The sequence below is a fragment of the Rattus rattus genome, chromosome 10, assembly GCF_011064425.1.
Source record: "Rattus rattus isolate New Zealand chromosome 10, Rrattus_CSIRO_v1, whole genome shotgun sequence".
Classification (NCBI taxonomy): domain Eukaryota; kingdom Metazoa; phylum Chordata; class Mammalia; order Rodentia; family Muridae; genus Rattus; species Rattus rattus.
The window spans coordinates 36,263,919-36,282,265 of NC_046163.1; the positions used below are offsets into that span (position 1 = coordinate 36,263,919).

The 18,347-nt window shown below is 44.6% G+C and overlaps 1 protein-coding gene across 3 annotated transcripts in view; it reads right to left on the reverse strand.

The window, feature by feature from the left end:
* Window positions 1–15,318, reverse strand: part of Ralgps2 (Ral GEF with PH domain and SH3 binding motif 2) — a 126,739-nt gene extending 111,421 nt beyond the window's left edge. For 2 of the 3 annotated variants that reach the window (XM_032915575.1, XM_032915577.1), the window contains exon 1: window positions 15,296–15,318. The gene's annotated coding sequence lies outside the window, so the exon portion shown is untranslated. Of the gene's footprint in view, window positions 1–14,877; window positions 15,108–15,295 lie in introns of those variants that run through there. The other variant, XM_032915576.1, reaches the window with a different exon arrangement.
* Between the last annotated feature and the right edge of the window lie 3,029 nt (window positions 15,319–18,347).

The following is an 18,347-nucleotide window of genomic DNA, read 5'->3' on the forward strand; positions in this document are numbered from 1 at the left end:
TTTCCTACACTTAGCCTGTTTGTGTGGACTTGCAGTGGTTCTCAACCTGGGCATCAAACAGCCCCTTCACACTGAAAACAGTTATTTACATTAAAATTCATAACCATAGCAAAATTAGTTATGAAATGACAACAAAAATTTATGGGGGGGGGGCCTCATCACAGCATGAGGAACTGTGTCCAAGGGTCGCAGCGTTAGGAAAGTTGAGAACACTGCTCTGGACAGTCAACTCGGCCGCTCTACCTTGGTTCATGCCTTTACGCCGCCATAGCCCATGGATCGTTCACAATTCATCAGTTTATTCATTCATCTACATACCCATGAGCAGGGGAGCTATCATAAATGAGGCTTCTGTGAGCACTCGGCATGACGGCCCTGATCTCCATCAAATATCCGTGAGTGAAATAACTGGAAAATTCCTCCTAAGGAGGTTATACCACGGTAGTCCCAAACTCAATATATAGAATTCTAATTTTCTCTCACATACTTGGTATGAAGGGTGCTCCATGATGGTAGCTTACTATGATTTTAATTTTCATTTTGCTAGTGAGTAACAATATTAATATAAAGGCATCTCTTCATACACAGTTTATCTTTTTGGTGATGTGCCTATCAAGCTTTTAGCACATTGTTTAAAAATCAGATTGTTGGCTGGTCCTGAGAGTTTCAGAGTTCTTCATACACAACTCCTTAGATACTTAATCTCTCTCATTCTGCAGTATGTCTTTTTCATTCATGTAACAAAATGCCATACATTAGGTCTGGTAAAACTAATAAAACTAACTTACCACAGTGTCATTTACACGCCATATAACTTTGAGCAAATTGATTCCTCATTCTGTGCCTCAACTTCTACCATGGAGCTAACAGTACTGCACCAAGTCACTGCGAAGATCCAGCGAGCTATACCAATAAAACGCTCAGACCAGCAGGGCAGGTGGAAGACACCCAGTGCTACCCTGGGCCGAGAGGCCAGGGCAGGCTGGCGTCACTGCAATACACAAACATGTGACAGGGAGGTGGGAAAGAGAAAAACGCAGCGTGAGTAAGGGACAGAGACAGACTGGAGACCTGATGGTGGTGAAGGTGAGAGAGCTGGTGGATATGCTGTCATTACCAAGTACAGCTGGCGGGCACTGTGCATCAGCCTGGAGCTTATATAGACACAGCCCCCTAACCTGCCACCTGGCCACCAAATCCCCCTGTCTCTGGGCAACAAAGGAATGAGGGATGAGGAAAGCTTCACTTTCTGAATTGGACCTCCTCAAAGGACCATTATTGACACTCTGATGACTTGGTGATGTCTTCAGGTCCTGCTGCCTCAGGGAAACCATCTGATGAAGTAAGTGGCAAGTTTACCCAATGAAGGCAATGTTGAGGCCTTTGGCCCGCGCAGTTGCTGACGGCCCTAAGTGGGTCAGCGGGTCTGATCCAGCTAAGGGCCATGTTGATGTCTGAAGCCCATGTTACTGCCAAAGCCCACACAGATGTCTGCAGCCTGGCTGCTGCCTGAAGTCGTATTAATGCTGCTGGGTGTGGGAGAGCTGGCCTTGCCCCTCCCAGACCACCACAAAGTTCTTCTCAGTTACTGGCTTCTGAAATGGGCTGAGAAAGACTCATTCTTCCTGGGGAGCTGGCCATTGGGAATCTGACCATCCTCTGGTGAGTATATGAACAACATGAATAGACTTATTTTTCCTTTTTGGGGGTAGGGGGAAGAGGAGTCACAGGGGAGAGGGGCAGACATAAAAAGACTGGGAGGTTGGGATTTAGCTCAGTGGTAGGCGCTTGCCTGCAAGCGTAAAAGGCCCCAGGTTCAGTCCCCAGCTCGAAAAAAAAAAAAAAAAAAAAAAAAAAAGACTGGGAGGTAAACACAATTGGGGTATATGATGTGAGATTCCCAAATAATTAAAAATACATTTTAACAAAAGTATTGAATAAATTTTAATAATACAATTAACACTTCAAAAAAAAAACATTTAGAGCACCACCATGTATCTATTTAGTGCTCAATAAATATCAAGTACTGCTAGTCACACTGTGTACTTCTTTTTGAAATAAGTAACTACAGGTAAATTAACTCTAGCTGAGAGTCTCAAGAACAGTAGTTGCGCCAGCTGTTTTTATGGCAACTTGACGAGTTGTTTTGAGAAGAGAGACCTTCATGGACAAATGACTCCATAAGATATGCCTCCAGGAAAGTTTGTAGTGCCTTTTCTTAATCAGTGATTGATGGGAGAAAGCCCAGACCATGGAGGGTGGTGTCATCCATGGGCAGGGGGAGTAGGCCAGAGGAGCGAGCCAGTCAGCAGCACCCCTCCATGGCCTCTGCATCAGCTCCTACCTCCAGCTTTCTGCCCTGCTTGAGCTCCTGTCCCAACTTCCCTTGGTGAGGAACTGTTGTCTGAAGTGTAAACTGAAATAAGCCCTTTCTTTCCCAAGTTGCTGTTGGTTCTGCTTATCGAACAGCTTCCTTCTCACTTTTAAGTTTCTTGTGACTCACAACTTCTGATTAGAATTACTTCCATTCCATGAAACTAGTTTTTACAGGGCTCTAATGTAATGCAACCTTTCACTTCAGTTCACACAGCCTGAGAGCAAATTAACTCCATGTTTATTACAACTGTCTGTACTTTCCCTAACCAAATAACCCCACATTGTCACAGAGTTTTAGCCATTTCTAGTGACCTTTAAGTCAAATGTCCACTGTGAACCATCTGCTGAGATACAGTTTTATACGCCATAAAGCACAGTTATGGAGTTCTACAGGGTACCGTGGAAAAGGCAGATGTCCCTTCAAAGGAACATAGGCAGCCCAGAATTATAATCAGCATGTCTGAGACACTGAGTCAGATAAACCGCTAATCTGGAGCTCAAATATCCTGCCAGTCTTTCTAATCTGTTTAGGTATAGTAAGTAAGCAGCTATAAATACACATTGGGTTGTTACTAAGGAGATCATGTAACTTACAGCAGCATCACAGATTTAAGACATGGGTTGGGTACTGCTTTTTCAATTTTTGAAATGGCATTTTATGTCCTTATCATTCATCTGTTCTTGTATGTGCAGGTGCACAAACCAATGTGCATGTGAAAGTCAGAGGACACCTGCAGAAGTAGGAATCAGTCCTTCTACCATACAGGCCTTGGGTTCTGAGTTTCTATGCTGTATTTATAATAATAAAAGAAGGAAACCCCATTGTCTGCTGTCAATCCTCACTCTAATTACATGAAAGGTTCATTCCCATAGCTTTTCTGTTGGGCCACACTAGACTTTAACATTGTAGCCAATTCCTAGCTATATATACTGGCTGGAGAAAAAGTACAACAAAAGAAGTTTTCAGTAATACAACTGTGAATCTCCTGAAGTCTAAGCACACACAGAGGAATCTTTATCACCTCTGGTCTGGTTGAGAATATAGTTCAGTTGGGAGAATACTAGCCTACAACATGTAAGACCCTTAGTTTGAATTCCAGAACCAAAAAACCAAAAGAAGAAAATAAAACAAACAAACAAACAAACAAAAAACTTTGGCAAATGAGTTCTGGCCTCCACCTTCTAGCTCTTTTACTGCAATAAAAATTTATATTTTTTTTCTACTACATAACTACCTAAGATTAGTTAATAGAAACAGAAAAACTTAGCCCTGTTACTTTCTTTTTTATTTTATTTTATTTAATATATGAGTGCTCTGCTGCATATACATATGCCTGCCTGAAAAGGGCATCAAATCTCCCTAAAGATGGCTGTGAGCCACCATGTGGTTGCTGGGAATTGAACTCAGGACCTCTGGAAGAGCAACCAGAGCTCTTAACCACAGGGCCATCTCTCCAGACCCAGCAGTGCTGTTTTCTATCACTGTTTTTAAAGCTTTTCTGTTAAGAAGGCTGTCTAATATATTTGTAAGAGACATCTTTCTTGTTGACACATTCTGAACAGTTTAGATGTCTCCAATCTTCAATCACCAACTTTCTTCAGCCTTGAGAAGAAAATGGAGGGAGAAACTCAAGAGTCAGTAGCTAAAAGTGCATGTCCCCCAGTGCTCCTCAGCTCTGCTTCATCCTCGGGATTTCAAAGCCTAGCCTTACCTCTAATGAAACTGCACTTCCCACCCCATCCATGCCAAGGACTAACTCTTCCTGCCTTATCGTCAGTACTTAGCATGCCCTTTCCTTAAGGCCACTCCCCTCCTGGGTGCCCCACCCATGGAATGCCAGCACTCTCTAAGCTGACATGTAATTGGGTCTTAGCTAATGTTATTTACTGTAGTTTTACATATAAGGTTTTGTCTTTCACCAAGTTGTAAGCAATGATGCCTGTGTAGCATTCCCAAGTACTATGTACACATTAAACAAAAAAAATATCCCAGTTGCTTATCTTAAACCCCTCAGGATACTTGTTTCAGTACCCTCACTCATATTCTGACTTAAAAGACAAATGTATGGAATATCAAGCTGTGAGAGAAGCAGAAGTCACTGCTAAACAACAACTCCTGATCACATATGGACTAAGAGTTCTGTTGATCACACCTGAAATCACCGACCTACAAACCCTACACTGTGTACTAAGGTTTTGGCACACACACAGAGGTGCCACAGAATATACACAGATATTCTAAACTAATGCCAGGCGAGGGAAGATCTAATCAATTCTTATCTATCCGTCTATATCAGAAGTGGAAGAGTAAACCAAAACTCCAGACTGATCTCAGAGACGAGAAGCTGCACCAAATCCCTGCGATTCAGAGACGCGCTCTCCATGTACTTCACTAACACTGCCCTGTCTGATGAGTCTAAATATTCATGGTGCTTACAACGACGACAAACTACGGACTTCAGCAGTGCTTTAACATTATTTACCAGTGCTGTAGTCTTAGCCAAATACAGGTCAGGCCATTTTGTCTGTCTCAGACATAATGGAAATCAGACAATTACAAGTCTGTTACTACAGCAGTGAGACTACATGTACATCGGGAGAAAACATACGATTTCACATCCCTGGAGTAAGGATTTTTAGGTATGGCACTAAATGACACCCAGCGTGTCTGCCTCGAAGGTCACAAAACATCTGGATCACAGGACAGTAGTGAAAAGCACCTGACCCCTACAATTTTCATTTAGTTTTACAATGAGTCTACAGTATGACCAGTTTGTAAAAGAAGCAACTGGGACAGAGATCTAGTTCACCAATGCATTTTCACACAGAATCATCTTTTTCAAAAGATTATTTTATTTTATGTGTATGTTTTATTTGCATGTATATGTATACACTAAGAAGTGTCATATCTCCTGAAATTGGATGTAGGTTGATGTCATTATGCAGCTACAGGACAGAAAGAGGCCTATCATTGGACGAGAAGGAAGGGTGGGCGGGAGAAAAGTTTTAATGGAGGGGAAGACTGGAGGAGAGGAGATGAGAGGGGAGAGCAGCCGAGAGAACATGGAGGCGGACGTTAAGATTTCTCTCTGTACATTTACAGGTTGTTATGACTATTCTTAAGGGATGGATGTGTGCAGGACTTCTGTGTCTAGATAAACTATATCTTATCTAGGTGGGTGGTTTATATCCTTATCAACTGGTTGTAAGTTAACTGTGTGGATGTATTGTTCATTGAGCATTTAACACATAAATCTGTTGGATTCCAGTTTGCTGAGTCATGACTTCACTGTGTATTTGGGAGTATGAGCAGAGTCCATGACAGGAAGCCATGCTAGGCTATAGAATGCTTGGGGCTAATGTGGTAACAGGCGTGGTAACAACCTGCAGAGGGGACAGTAAGTGGAAACGGCTGACAGAGAAACAGTCAGAGCACACGGATCCTTGAGGAGTGGGAACTCTCAAGAGTTGGACGTGCACGCTTTTTTAATTTTACCGAAACAACTGGAGACACAGACAGACTGGGAACTGAACCTGGGTCCTCCAAGAGAACAACAAGTGCTATTAACCACTGAGCCAACTCTCCAGACACAGACAAATTCATTTTAAAACTTGTATGACTGACTAACAACAACAACAGATCTCACCAAAGGAAATCTAAGACACACACACAAAAAAAGGTTTAATTTGATTTCAAGGTCTCCGTCTTCTCACCCTTTACTACCTCTAGTCAGGGTGCTGTCACTTTTATTTGTATTCCTAGATGTACAGTAAGTAGCAACTCAGATCAGTAAGATACAGTAAGTCATGACAAAAGATTAACTAGGGAAGTTAGGGCTGGTGAGACCACTGCCCGGGTTTAGGCACTTGCCACAGCAGACTGGCATTTCAATCCCTAGACCCACATACAGGTCCAAGAGAGCTGAATCCATGAAACTGTGCCCTGACCTCCACACAGTTGCCATGCCCCCACCACACACACACAGACACACAGACACACAGACACACCAGAGAGTAGGGAAGGGAGGGGAGGAGAAAAAGAGAAAGAGAAAAGTGCATTTAAAATTTTTAAAACCTATACACACACCAAGTCCCCCTGAATGCATAGTTGTTAGCGGAGTTTGGCAGGGGAGAATACAGACAGGGATCGATTTGATTGGTGCATGATGTATGAAAGAATTGAGTCCAACGCTGAGCTCCACTACTATATACAATTAGTTTTCATGCAAAACCCAGGATCAGGAGATGCATGCCCACAGTCTCAGCACTTGGGAGGCAGAGGCAGGAGGACAAAAGCTAGTTCAAACAAAACCAACAGAACCCTCTACACTCCACCAGAAGTCTACTGAGCCGGGAGAGTGAATTCAGGGAGGCTGGGAAGCAGCAAAGGAAAACAAAGAAACGAAGTTCAAGCTAATATTCTTCCTTCTTTAAGGAAGGTCAATCATTCTGGTTTTTAAACCCAAATTAAATACTAGAGAACACCTGGCTATGTGTGTAAGAGAGGGAAGGCTGCTTTTCACTACTGTCCTGTGACCCAGATGGTTTGTAGTCTCGATGGCAGACACGCTGGGTGTCATTTAGTGCCATACCTAAGAATCCTTCACTTACTCCAGGGATGTGAAATGTTATGTACAAGCAGTCTAACTGCTGTAGTAACACACTTGTAATTTGTCTGATGTCTATTATGTCTGAGACAGATAAAATGACCTGACCTATATTTGGCTAAGACCACACAGCACTGGTAAATAATATCAAAGCACTGCTGAAGTCCATGGTAGATCTTCGTTGTAAGCACCATGAATATTTATTTCTATTACATAACTCAGACAGGGCAGGACGATCTGACTCCCTGACAGTTGTCAGAGCCTTCCCTGGTGCTTGGCTGCCTGGAGCAGAAGACTGCCAGCCAAACAGCCCCTTTGGCAGCCAGTGGGCTGCCCTAGTAGCAACCCAGCTGCTTTATGCACTCTAGGTTTGCCTTGGAGGTTACACTACAGCAACAGTTGCTGTCCAGGCATAGTTCTGGACCGCTACAGCTCTATTCTAGTCAGGGCTGACCTGAAAGCCCCTATGAATATAACAGGTGGAAGGAGAGAGGGAGCACTTTCAGCAGGAGGCCTGTGACTGCATGAAGGCAGTACCATGACACCTGTAAACACCCTTGTCAAACGCTCCTTCCTGGCTAGAAGCAGACTACTGCTCATTAGAGTCAACCAAGAGACATTCTCCTGTGTGGACCCCTTAGTGCTGCAACGTTAGGCCCACACCTGGCTTCTCAGTCCTTGCCACTCGTGATCTTTATCACCTTCAGCACGGTGAGCTTGTCACACGAAGAGGACTCGGCAATAGATGCAGCAGAGCAATGGCAACAGGAAGCAGCGACAGCCAGAAATAACTGAAGAGTGCAGACTGCTGGAGGGAGGGCGAGCAGTGAGGAGCCCGGCCCAGGCGAGGAACTGTGGGGCACAGGTGCTGGAGTTCAGGACCCTGCCAAGTCTCAAGGGTAACAGTCATGACACCCTCGGTAGGACCAAGAGCTGTAACACTGACTACTGGATGGATGATAGGTCCAATACCCAAAGCAGGACGAGAGGCTTGGACAGGAACTGAAACATTAAGGAGTAGCCATTGTGGCTGCTGGCTACTACTATTGCTTGTGGTTAAACCTGGTGTAATGGGCACTCAGTTCTCACAGACTGGGGCTATAGCTGGGTCTGCCACTCTGGCTCCTAGGCCTGAGGCACTCAGTTTGGTCATTCCAACAGTTCTTCACCTACTCATAACTTCCATCTGCAGAGACCGAAAGGACTCCAGCAGCTGACAGGTTACATCCAGTCTGCAATGACTGCTGGATCCAAAAGCATGCGCAGAGTGTTAGCATGCGCAGAGTGTTAGCAGATGCTACTGACGGACTCTCCAAGTCTAATGTCTCTCTGAGCAGCACCTTTCTGATCTGTTACCCTGGCCTTTAGGACATTTCAGTTTGTAAACACCTCTTCAGATCCTCCACCCGTTTGTTGCTATGCTTTCCCAAGGATGCATCTTTAAAGTACATTCAATGCAGGCCCTCTGGCAGAGATAAGTACTACAAGCACATTTTCTAATTTGCCATTTGCCCTTTTGTTCTCTTAATGCTACTACTTGATGAACTGATACAGTTAATGCACACTACCAATCGTTACTCTTCTGAACAGTGCTTTTCGTACTCTACGCAAACAAACACAACAACAAATGACCCTTGCACCTACCAGAGCCATGCAGACATATTTTCTTCTAGGACTTTTAAGTGGGAACCAGGGAGAATACACCCAGGACCGTGCACATGTGGGGTGCATTTAAGTACCCCATCACAAGGACACACCTCAGTTCTAGAACCTTTCTGTTCACCCTTCACCCTCTGAGCAGAGTACATAACCCCTAGGAAACTGTTTCAGAGACAGAAAGAGAGAGAGAGAGAGAGAGAGAGAGAGAGAGAGAGAGAGAGAAAGAGAGAGAGAGAGAGAGAATGCTTTACAATATAGTGTATGGACTTAGGAAAACTGAAGAAAACCAAAATGCATACACATACATCTCATAAATGAACATTTTAAAAAGCAAACTCTAAGACACTGGCAAGTGGAATCCAGCTGGAGGTTGGGGAGTGGGAAGAGTACATCACAGTTAAGTGGAGGCTGTGGAGTCCAGAACAGAAAGAGCTCAAAAGAAAGCAGCATTAGCACAACACAGCCTATTATTAATCAAGAAAATATCTATGATTACCTATAACACAAAGACTAGATGAGCTCAACACTTCTGTTTTAGAAACTTCAAAACCTAACACTGACACTACAAAATGTTTCTCAATCTTTTTTTATCAAAGACAAAAAAAAAAAAAAAATGCTTATGGGCATGGTGGGGTACTCCCGTGATCCAGTATTCGAGTGGCAGAAAGACGGCCAGCGTTTCAAGTTGGCCTGGTCTAGACAGCAAGTTCCAGGTGATCCAGGGCTTCATAGACCTAGGGGAGCAGGGATCTTTTACCTTACATATTAGAAATCAATAGTAAGATACCTTATAAACTTTACGAGTTTTCCTAGTAAAGTTCTGAACGCAAAATCCATGGAGCTGTGGAGATAGCTCAGTGGGTAAAACACTTGAAGAGCAAGTGTGAAGACCTAAGTCTGAGTCCTCAGAACCCACGTAAAGCTGGACACAGGCAGCAATGCACATCTGTAACCACAGGGCTACAGGACAGGATGGGAGGCAGAGACAGGAGAATGAGTCCCTAAAAGCAGGCCAGTTAGCCTGAGTTGGCTGTAGCCAACAGATACTGTCTTAAAGCAGGGGGAAGACTAGAACAAAGACCTCCACACACATGTGGCATGTACTTGCAACACATCTATCTCTCACATGTGCTGGCACAGGCACAGGCACAGGCACAGGCACAGGCACAGGCACAGGCACAGGCACAGGCACAGGCACAGGCACAGGCACAGGCACAGGCACAGGGAGGAGGGAGGAGAGAGAGAGAGAGAGAGAATATAAGTGAGAATTTACAAAATTCAGAAATATCTCTTCAGGGAAGCCTGGCAACCACACTACTGTTCCTGCTATAGTCCTCCATCACTCTGATGATGTCATATTTTCTTCTCAAATCTGTCACACATTCTCCATTTCTCCTTACTCCCCGCTGATGACCAATTCCCATACAGTGAACAGAAGCACTCAAGAGAGTACTTAAAGTGATTACCATCATGTCTCTGTCCATGTTCTACCTTCTCTTCCATTTCTATAGCAGCATGCTCTGCTGGTAAAACACATGCAAAGCTAGATCAAGGCCTGCAAACCACAAGCTTGCCACCTGCAAGCCACCTGCAGCTGCTTTCCCACTACAGAAGAGCAAACTAGGGGTTAGTGAACAAACCACTGCTCACACTCCAGCTCCTTAAAGCACACTGGCTACACAACCCCCCACATTCTGGGCAGAAAAAAATGAAGACATGCGGACACGTAAAATACATCAGACATACTAATGACAAAGGAAAAAATCTTAAGGCCATGTCACATGTAAAGGAAGAAAACTCTGAACGATACTAAGACTTTTCAGCAACTTTTGAAGGTAGAAAAATCATACAGCAGCCCCTTCTACTTCACAGTGCTCCCTTCTACTTCACAGTGCTCCCTTCTACTTCACAGTGCTCCCTTCTACTTCACAGTGCTCCCTTCTTCTTCACAGTGCTCCCTTCTTCTTCACAGTGCTCCACTGTGCTACTTCACAGTGCTCTTCTCTTCACAGTGCTCCCTTCTACTTCACAGTGCTCCCTTCTACTTCACAGTGCTCCCTTCTACTTCACAGTGCTCCCTTCTACTTCACAGTGCTCCCTTCTTCTTCACAGTGCTCCCTTCTTCACAGTGCTCCCTTCTACTTCACAGTGCTCCCTTCTTCTTCACAGTGCTCCCTTCTTCTTCACAGTGCTCCCTTCTACTTCACAGTGCTCCCTTCTACTTCACAGTGCTCCCTTCTACTTCACAGTGCTCCCTTCTACTTCACAGTGCTCCCTTCTTCTTCACTGCTCCCTTCTTCTAAACAGTGCTCCCTTCTACTTCACAGTGCTCCCTTCTTCTTCACAGTGCTCCCTTCTTCTTCACAGTGCTCCCTTCTTCTTCACAGTGCTCCCTTCTTCTTCACAGTGCTCCCTTCTTCTTCACAGTGCTCCCTTCAGTTTCAAGGAAAATTTATCATCTTAAATCTTAATTCAGAATCTAGCCCAGACAGTGATCAAGTTGGAACAAAGTATTTTCAGCAACATAAACAATTCAAAAGGTTCATCTTGCCATGCATAACTTTGTTATAAAACAATCTCTCTCACACTTTGGCCCAGACCAGCCTGGAACTCCCAGAAATCCTCTTGCTTCAGCTTTCAAGTGGTAGAATTATAAGTGTGAGACATCTAAAAGTCAACAAAAGATGCAACTCATTCAAACAAGAAAATAAACTGAAAAGGGGTTTGGGGGCGGGGGTGGGGTGGGGGCAGACACGACTCTAGAGAGCATGGGCTCCAATGCAGTCAAACAGGACACCTGTCACAAGTGCCACAGACTCAGCTGTGCAGCTCCAGTGCAGAGGAACATTGGATCTGAGCAAGAACAGAGGGCTTAGAAGGCCCCTTCCCAATTTTTAAAAAGTTTGAATACCTATCACCTCTGTGTTTGTAGATTTGGACAGACTGTAGAAAAAGGTAAGGACAAATAATAAAGTGAGTAAAATCACAGAAGAAAACAGCCTAACGCCAAGCAATGTATTCATAGTACACTGCGATGTTCAACTATTAAACATATTTACAGAGCCATGATGATGTAAACAACGAACCTGTAATCAAAAGCATGACATCACAACACAGGGAATACACCAGTTCAAAGTACCACAGGAGTCCTAGAGCAAAGCCACTGTAAAAAAAAAAAAAAAAAACAAAAAACACCTAAAGGTGGGGCTGGAGAGATGGCTCAGTGGTTAAGAGCACTGACTGTTCTTCCAGAGGTCCTGAGTTCAAATCCGAACAACCACATGGTGGCTCACAACCATCTGTAATGGGATCCCATGTCCTCTTCTTGTGTCTGAAGAGAGTGACAGTGTACTCATATAAATAGATAAGTAAATACTCTTTAAAAAAAAAAATCTAAAGTTGAAAAATAAAACTACAGAGCCATGCACTCATGCCAGAAGAAAGAAAACAAGATACAAAATATCGAAAGAAAAGGCTGATAATATCAAGCAGGACCTTGGAAGGAGGTCATAAAGAGATGAGGCAAGGCACCAAAGTTTTTATGAAAAGTCTTGTAGGACAACTTTCAACTGTATTAAAGTACTAACTTAAAAAAAAAGAACAAAGTGATCATATCATTTAATATCAATTATTTTACTCTCTGGCCATAATCTCTAACCAATAATTGAACACTGTTTTAAGTGTTAGGTACTTTTCTAAGAAGGGAGGAGGGGAACAGGGAAAGGAGGAGGGAGGAGGAGCCTGATGATTAAAACTCATCTGGAATATTAAGAATGAGTTCTTGAGTAAAACATGGAAACCAAAGAAAATAAAACTATAAAGCATGAAAAAGGAAAGAGTATAGATTAATTAAAAATACTTAAGTCTTATCATATCCAATCTTCATTCCCTCATTAAAAAGGAACTAATGGGAATTTAAAACACACTTAAGGAAGTAATTAGAGTAATGCAATGAACTCACTCTTTTCCAGGGGACCTATTTCAAGCTATCTGAATTATGTTTTCATTGAACACTAAATAACTATTAAACATGTGAAACGCAGGCAGAAGTAACTACCTCAGATGCAAATGTTAAACGAAAGCTCATATCCAAAACCCAAGATCCATTTTAATGCACTTTGTTCTCAAAACCTTCTGTGTGTTTGTTTTCCAGATCAAAGGAAAGCAGGACTTTAGAGAAAGCAAGGCAATCTCAACTACTAGATTAGCCTTTAAAAGCTTCTTGGAAACTTCTGGAAGCTAGTAGTACACTAAGTGTTTAGCTGTGCATCTTCCCAAAAAGTCTACACTCCAGAGGCGGGACATCACACTCTAGTAACAGAATGGTCTGGGTCTGGGGTCACTGAGAGCTGGTCCCCCTCGGAAATGGAGATAATAACCTTCCTAGGGTAAAGATTAATTACTGACAGTCCTAAGAAGTAACGACATATTCATAAACACTTCTAAAGCTCTGAAATCTGCAAAGATCTACACCAATGTGTGCCACCGTGTTCATTAATCAGAGCATAAACTAATCTCTTCTCAGACTTTTCCCACCCGGTAAGATTTCTCACAGAAAGATTCCCTGTTTCCTTGGAGGGAGGGTGTCAGTTTACTTCTCTGAAGACTCTTACAAACAAGTAAATACCGAGAGAAGACTCTCAGCACACATTTCATTTAAGTATATATAGCCAACAGATTAATTGTTTAGCCACCTAGAAACCACACACCCTCTGACTCCAGGTAGAGTATATTTAGAGTATGTTTAGAAACCAGATACCTAGTGTGTATAAACATACCCACAGTTTAAGACGACTGTCTTGATGCTTTTATTCACTAGCTGATCTCAAAAGGAAAAATGCAAACAATGTCCTAACTCGAAAGGCATTGAGTTTTCACTCTGACTTTTACTCTAACAGACCTGCCCACGTATTCTCTCTCCATCACCAACACACGTGTGTTTTTATTCTATTCTGCGGTGTCCCCTCCACATCTATCAGGATACAGAAGTAAGCAGGAGTACTCCATGTGTGTAGAATAAATCTGGACAAAAGCTTGAAAGTAGCTTTTAATCCCAGCACTCCATAGGCAGAGTCAGACAGATCTCAGTCAGTTTAAGCCAGCCTGGTCTATGCAGTGGATTCCAGGACAGTTAGTGCTACACAGTGAGACTCTGTCTCCCAAAACAAAAACAAAAAAAGTCTCAAGTTGCAATCAAATTAATATTATCAACAAAGCCATCTTTCACTGAAGGCAACCACTGCCCCAATTTTAAGTGTAAGGGCATAATAAACTAAAAAAGCTATGCCCTTTTTTACATAAATTGCATTACCCACACAAGTCTGGTTCACAATTATCTTTTAAATTTTATTTTCTCTCAGAATTTTTGGGTGTATCCCCCGATACTGTATTATCAGAAAAGTATACTGGGATCTTGACACAAGCAGATCTTTCAACTTCTGCTGCAATCTGGTGGAAAAAAAGACAGAGAACAGTATTTCCAGAAAAAGTCAAATTTCTGAAATCAATGCATGGTGTGATCGATAGACTGGGTCTTACTATTTCAAAATTACTATGCCAGAACTTAAACTCAAAATAACTACACTTAAAAATCACTCAAGGGAACTTTAATAAGCACATTTAATGTATACATATGGCCAAGACAAGAAATTTTCCACATTCTGAAGCTTCATGACCACACTCGTTCACTAGAGGTAATTATTATTAAAGTAATTCTGTTTGGTTATAAATCCCACTTCTGCAGTAACAGTATTACACTTGTGATGCCTGAACAATCATATGTGGGTGGGACAGGCTGTACAGTTTGCAAGTTAACGAACTGTGGCACTGCGGTACTCCTTCATGCAAGGGAAAAGTTCCACCAAATTCTAATGGTCATCTTCAAAGACACACGACCTCGAGTCCACCGGATGGTAAACATTACATAAACAAGACCAAAGTCAATTCATAAAACAAACGGCGACACCGAAACAAAGCTCTATAGTCACTTAAGCGTTATAAGGGGCGGGGAGGGGGAGAGGATGCAGAGCACCTACGGGGAAAGGCTCAATTAACTGCTGCCGGTGCTTTCGTCCTCCGATCTTAAACAATAGGCGCTGGATGCTTTCGGTGGAGCGCTTTCTGCAGAGAGATTTTGGGTTGCAAACGCCCCTCCTCCACAGCCACCATCAGGCCCCTTTCTTCCACCTCCCTCAACCCTCCCAGCTCAAACAAATTAACATTCGTACTAAGGTACCTCCTATCAGCTCGCAGCTTCTTCCCAAACACGCCCACGCACCCTGAAACCCGCCTGCGTCTACACCGCACACGGCGGCAGGAAAAGCGCTTCGAGGGGGGCGGGGAGCCGCGGCAGCGCACAGGTCCGGGCTCCCTTCCAGGTCAGCTCCCCATCGCCTCCCAAGCCCGCTGTTTACGAGCCCGCCTAAGCCCACACAGCAAAGGAATTCCAGGAGCTGCGGGCAGATAGCGCGGCGGTGCGGGAGCACCCCCCACCGTCCGCGCGCGGCCTCGGCGGCGGCGGCAGCGCCGCTCACCCCGCGCTCCGCGGGCGGTTCGGCCCCGCAACAGGTCACCCGCCTCGGCTCCGTGAGGGGTGCAGGCGCCCGGCCCGAGAGGGGGTGTGGCTGGCGCGGCGGGGCCCGGCCCCGGCTCACCTGAAAGGCTGAGGCGACGCCGGGGCCTCCGCCACCGCGGGACCGCGAGCGACCCGCAGCCCGCCCTCCGCGCCGAGCACCGCGGCCGCCGCCATTGCCCGCGCCTCCCCGCACGGCCGCCCGCCACGCCGACCTGTGCAGCCGCGGCCGTCGCCTCCGCTTCGCCCGCAGCTCCGAGGCAGCGCTCGCCCAGCCGAGCAGTCGGCGTCTCTCATTCAGCGCCCGCCGCCGGCGCTCGGGGAGGGGAGTGCGCCGGATCCACCCCGGCCGCGCAGGGCGCGCGCCGGGCGGGCGGGGCGGAGCGGCGCGCGCACCAACCGAGCGCGCTCGCGCGGCCGGGAACGCCGGGTCGCCGGGGTCTCGGCTCACGCTGCGGGCGCCGGGCTGTGCCCGCCGAGGCCAACTGCCGCCCGTACCGGTGTCCGCGGCGCGTGCCCCAGCCGCAGCCGCAGCGCGGGCCGCAGGGACGAGCCACGGCTCGGGACGGACAGGTGGGGCCCCGCGGCTGCTCCGGCACGGGGTCTCCTTGGCGCCTGCAACGCGGGCGCGGCTCACCGCTCAGGCCAGAGGACAAAAGTCTGGATACGCTCGGCCCCCAGATCAAATACCCAGCCCATGCGGGCGGAGTCCTTTGGAGTCGTGGCGAACAAGTGGAGGGGCTGCAAATATAAAGAATCAACCCACAGCTGTGGGATCCTAAATGATGGAGGCAGTACTCTCACACATTATCATGCCGGAAGTATTGGGTCGGCGTATTTAGGTGTTAAGCAGGGTGGCTGCCCCTGGTTTAATGAGCAAATAACAGAATTTTTGTCAACCCCCAGTCCCAGATTGATGAGTTCCAGGTGAACTGTATTTTCACGTCATTGCGGAAACGTGATTCTAAAAGGTGAAAATTTTTTCCTGCGAATGAAAGGGGATGGAAGGGTGTTGTTTCACGGGATGCACCTAGGTGGCCTACTTAAACTTAGCACCATTTGATGCAGTGTGACTTAGTGGAAGGTTTTCAGTGAGCCACCTTGGTGTATCATTTGGTCATTCTGGAATAGATGCGGTCCTTTTCTAGGCAATGTGCAGTAAAGGGTGGATTCTGTAGCAGCACCGAATGTAGATTGTGAAGGGACCAAAAGTGTTCGTTTGATTTCCTTCCTCCCTATAATAACTAATAAAAACAACGGATTGTTCTCTTATGCAGAAGAAAGTTAACCACTGTCCCCTTTGTCTGCCTTCTGTGGAGAATGTAGATTGCTCATTCACCCACATGCAAAAGTAGGTGTAAGACAGAAACGAAGCAAGGAAAATCAATAAAGCCCAGTGCTGGTTTTTATTCCATTTTACATTGGAAGTCTCACCAATAGTGATGGAACCATTGATAGATGCACAGAAACCAAAAAGAAGGAAAAAAAAGAAAGAAAGAAAATTTCACCTGAGTATAGGCTAAAGAAAAGGGGTGGGGCTAAGAAACAGACTATTGAGAAAAAGGCTTCAGGACAATTATGAGTTTTCACTTAGATGCTATTTCCTACAAGTCCCAAAGAAACAACAAACTGAAGTGACAATTGGGGGGGGGGGACCTTTGAGTTACTGAGTAAATGTATGATCTTTCTTTCCCCAAGTTAATAAGAGATTAAGGAAAAGGTGGATGGCTATATGCCAACAAAAGTACATTCAAATATATGTGTATACATTATATATATACATAATATATTATATATACCATTATCCGTTATTAACTGCTTTTAAAATAGAAAAAGTAAGGCACCTCGGGTAATTTCATTTAGTATAAATGTCTTTCAGCTACTTTAAATTTGAATTGGGGCTTCATGAAAACAAAGATCCCATGTCCCCACATCTGCCAGTAATTTTCACAGTTTACTGTAAAAGCACCGAAGTTTTCACTCCAACTTTGAAGAGAAAAGGCCCAAGAGTCCACGAATTTGTACCATAGATTCCTATGCCTACGGAATGTCTGAATTTGGAATAACTCACTCAAAATTGGTTGCTCATGTCGACAGCCTGCAAAAACACATTTTTATTAACCTTAAGAGTTCAGTGTATTCTGAACTTGATAAAGTTGAGAAATTCTGTATGAAAATATATTGAAAAAAAACAAAACAAAAAAAAAAAAAAAAACAACTTGGGCTGGAGAGATGGCTCAGTGGTTAAGAGCACTGACTGCTCTTCCAGAGGTCCTGAGTTCAATTCCCAGCAACTATATGTTGGCTCACAACCATCTATAATGGGATCTGATGCCCTCTTCTGATGTGTCTGAAGACAGCTACAGTGTACTCACATACATAAATAATTCTTAAAAAAAAAAAAGTGGGAGAAGCTGAGAAGATGACTCAAGAGGCGAAGGTGAAAAGCTGGCAGGCCTGAGGGTCAGAGTTCAGTCCCTACATGGTGAGTAAAAAGCTAGATGTGGCAAGCACGTGTAATCCCTGAAATTCTGCAGGGAAATGGAAGGTAGAAACAGCAGACTTTGGCTGGAAGCTCTTGGGCCGGGTAGCCTAGAATATGCAACTGTTCAACCAACCCATCAGTAGAAATGAGAGAGGCCCTGCCTCTATCAGGTGGAAGGTGTCCAAGTGTGCACACACAGAGAAGATGGGTGTGGTACTTGATTTGTAATCCCTGGGCTCAGGTGGCTAAGGTAGGAGGATGTCTTCCAGCCAGGGCTACAGTATAAGACCCTAGCTCCAGAATCCAAAAGGATAGAAAACAGCTTCTCCTTTTCTGTTGTTTATAAACTGAGTTATCTCTCAAGGTCTGTTCCCCATCCATTCATATGCAAATGAAGCAATGACTGCTTGCAACAAAGTTTCTTTACCAGCGCATTATATTTTTTTTTGCAGTTCTATAAGTTGCTCTATGAGATTCATTTGCTTTTGCCAAAAGAGAGGAAATATGCAGAGTCTGAGAACAAAAATATGCTAATGGGCATAACAGAAGTGCTATTATATAAAATAGAAATCGATAACAATTCAATACGCTTAGAAGTCATTCCAGGGGAGTCACCTGTAACAGTTTTATCACTATGCATTACTTCCAA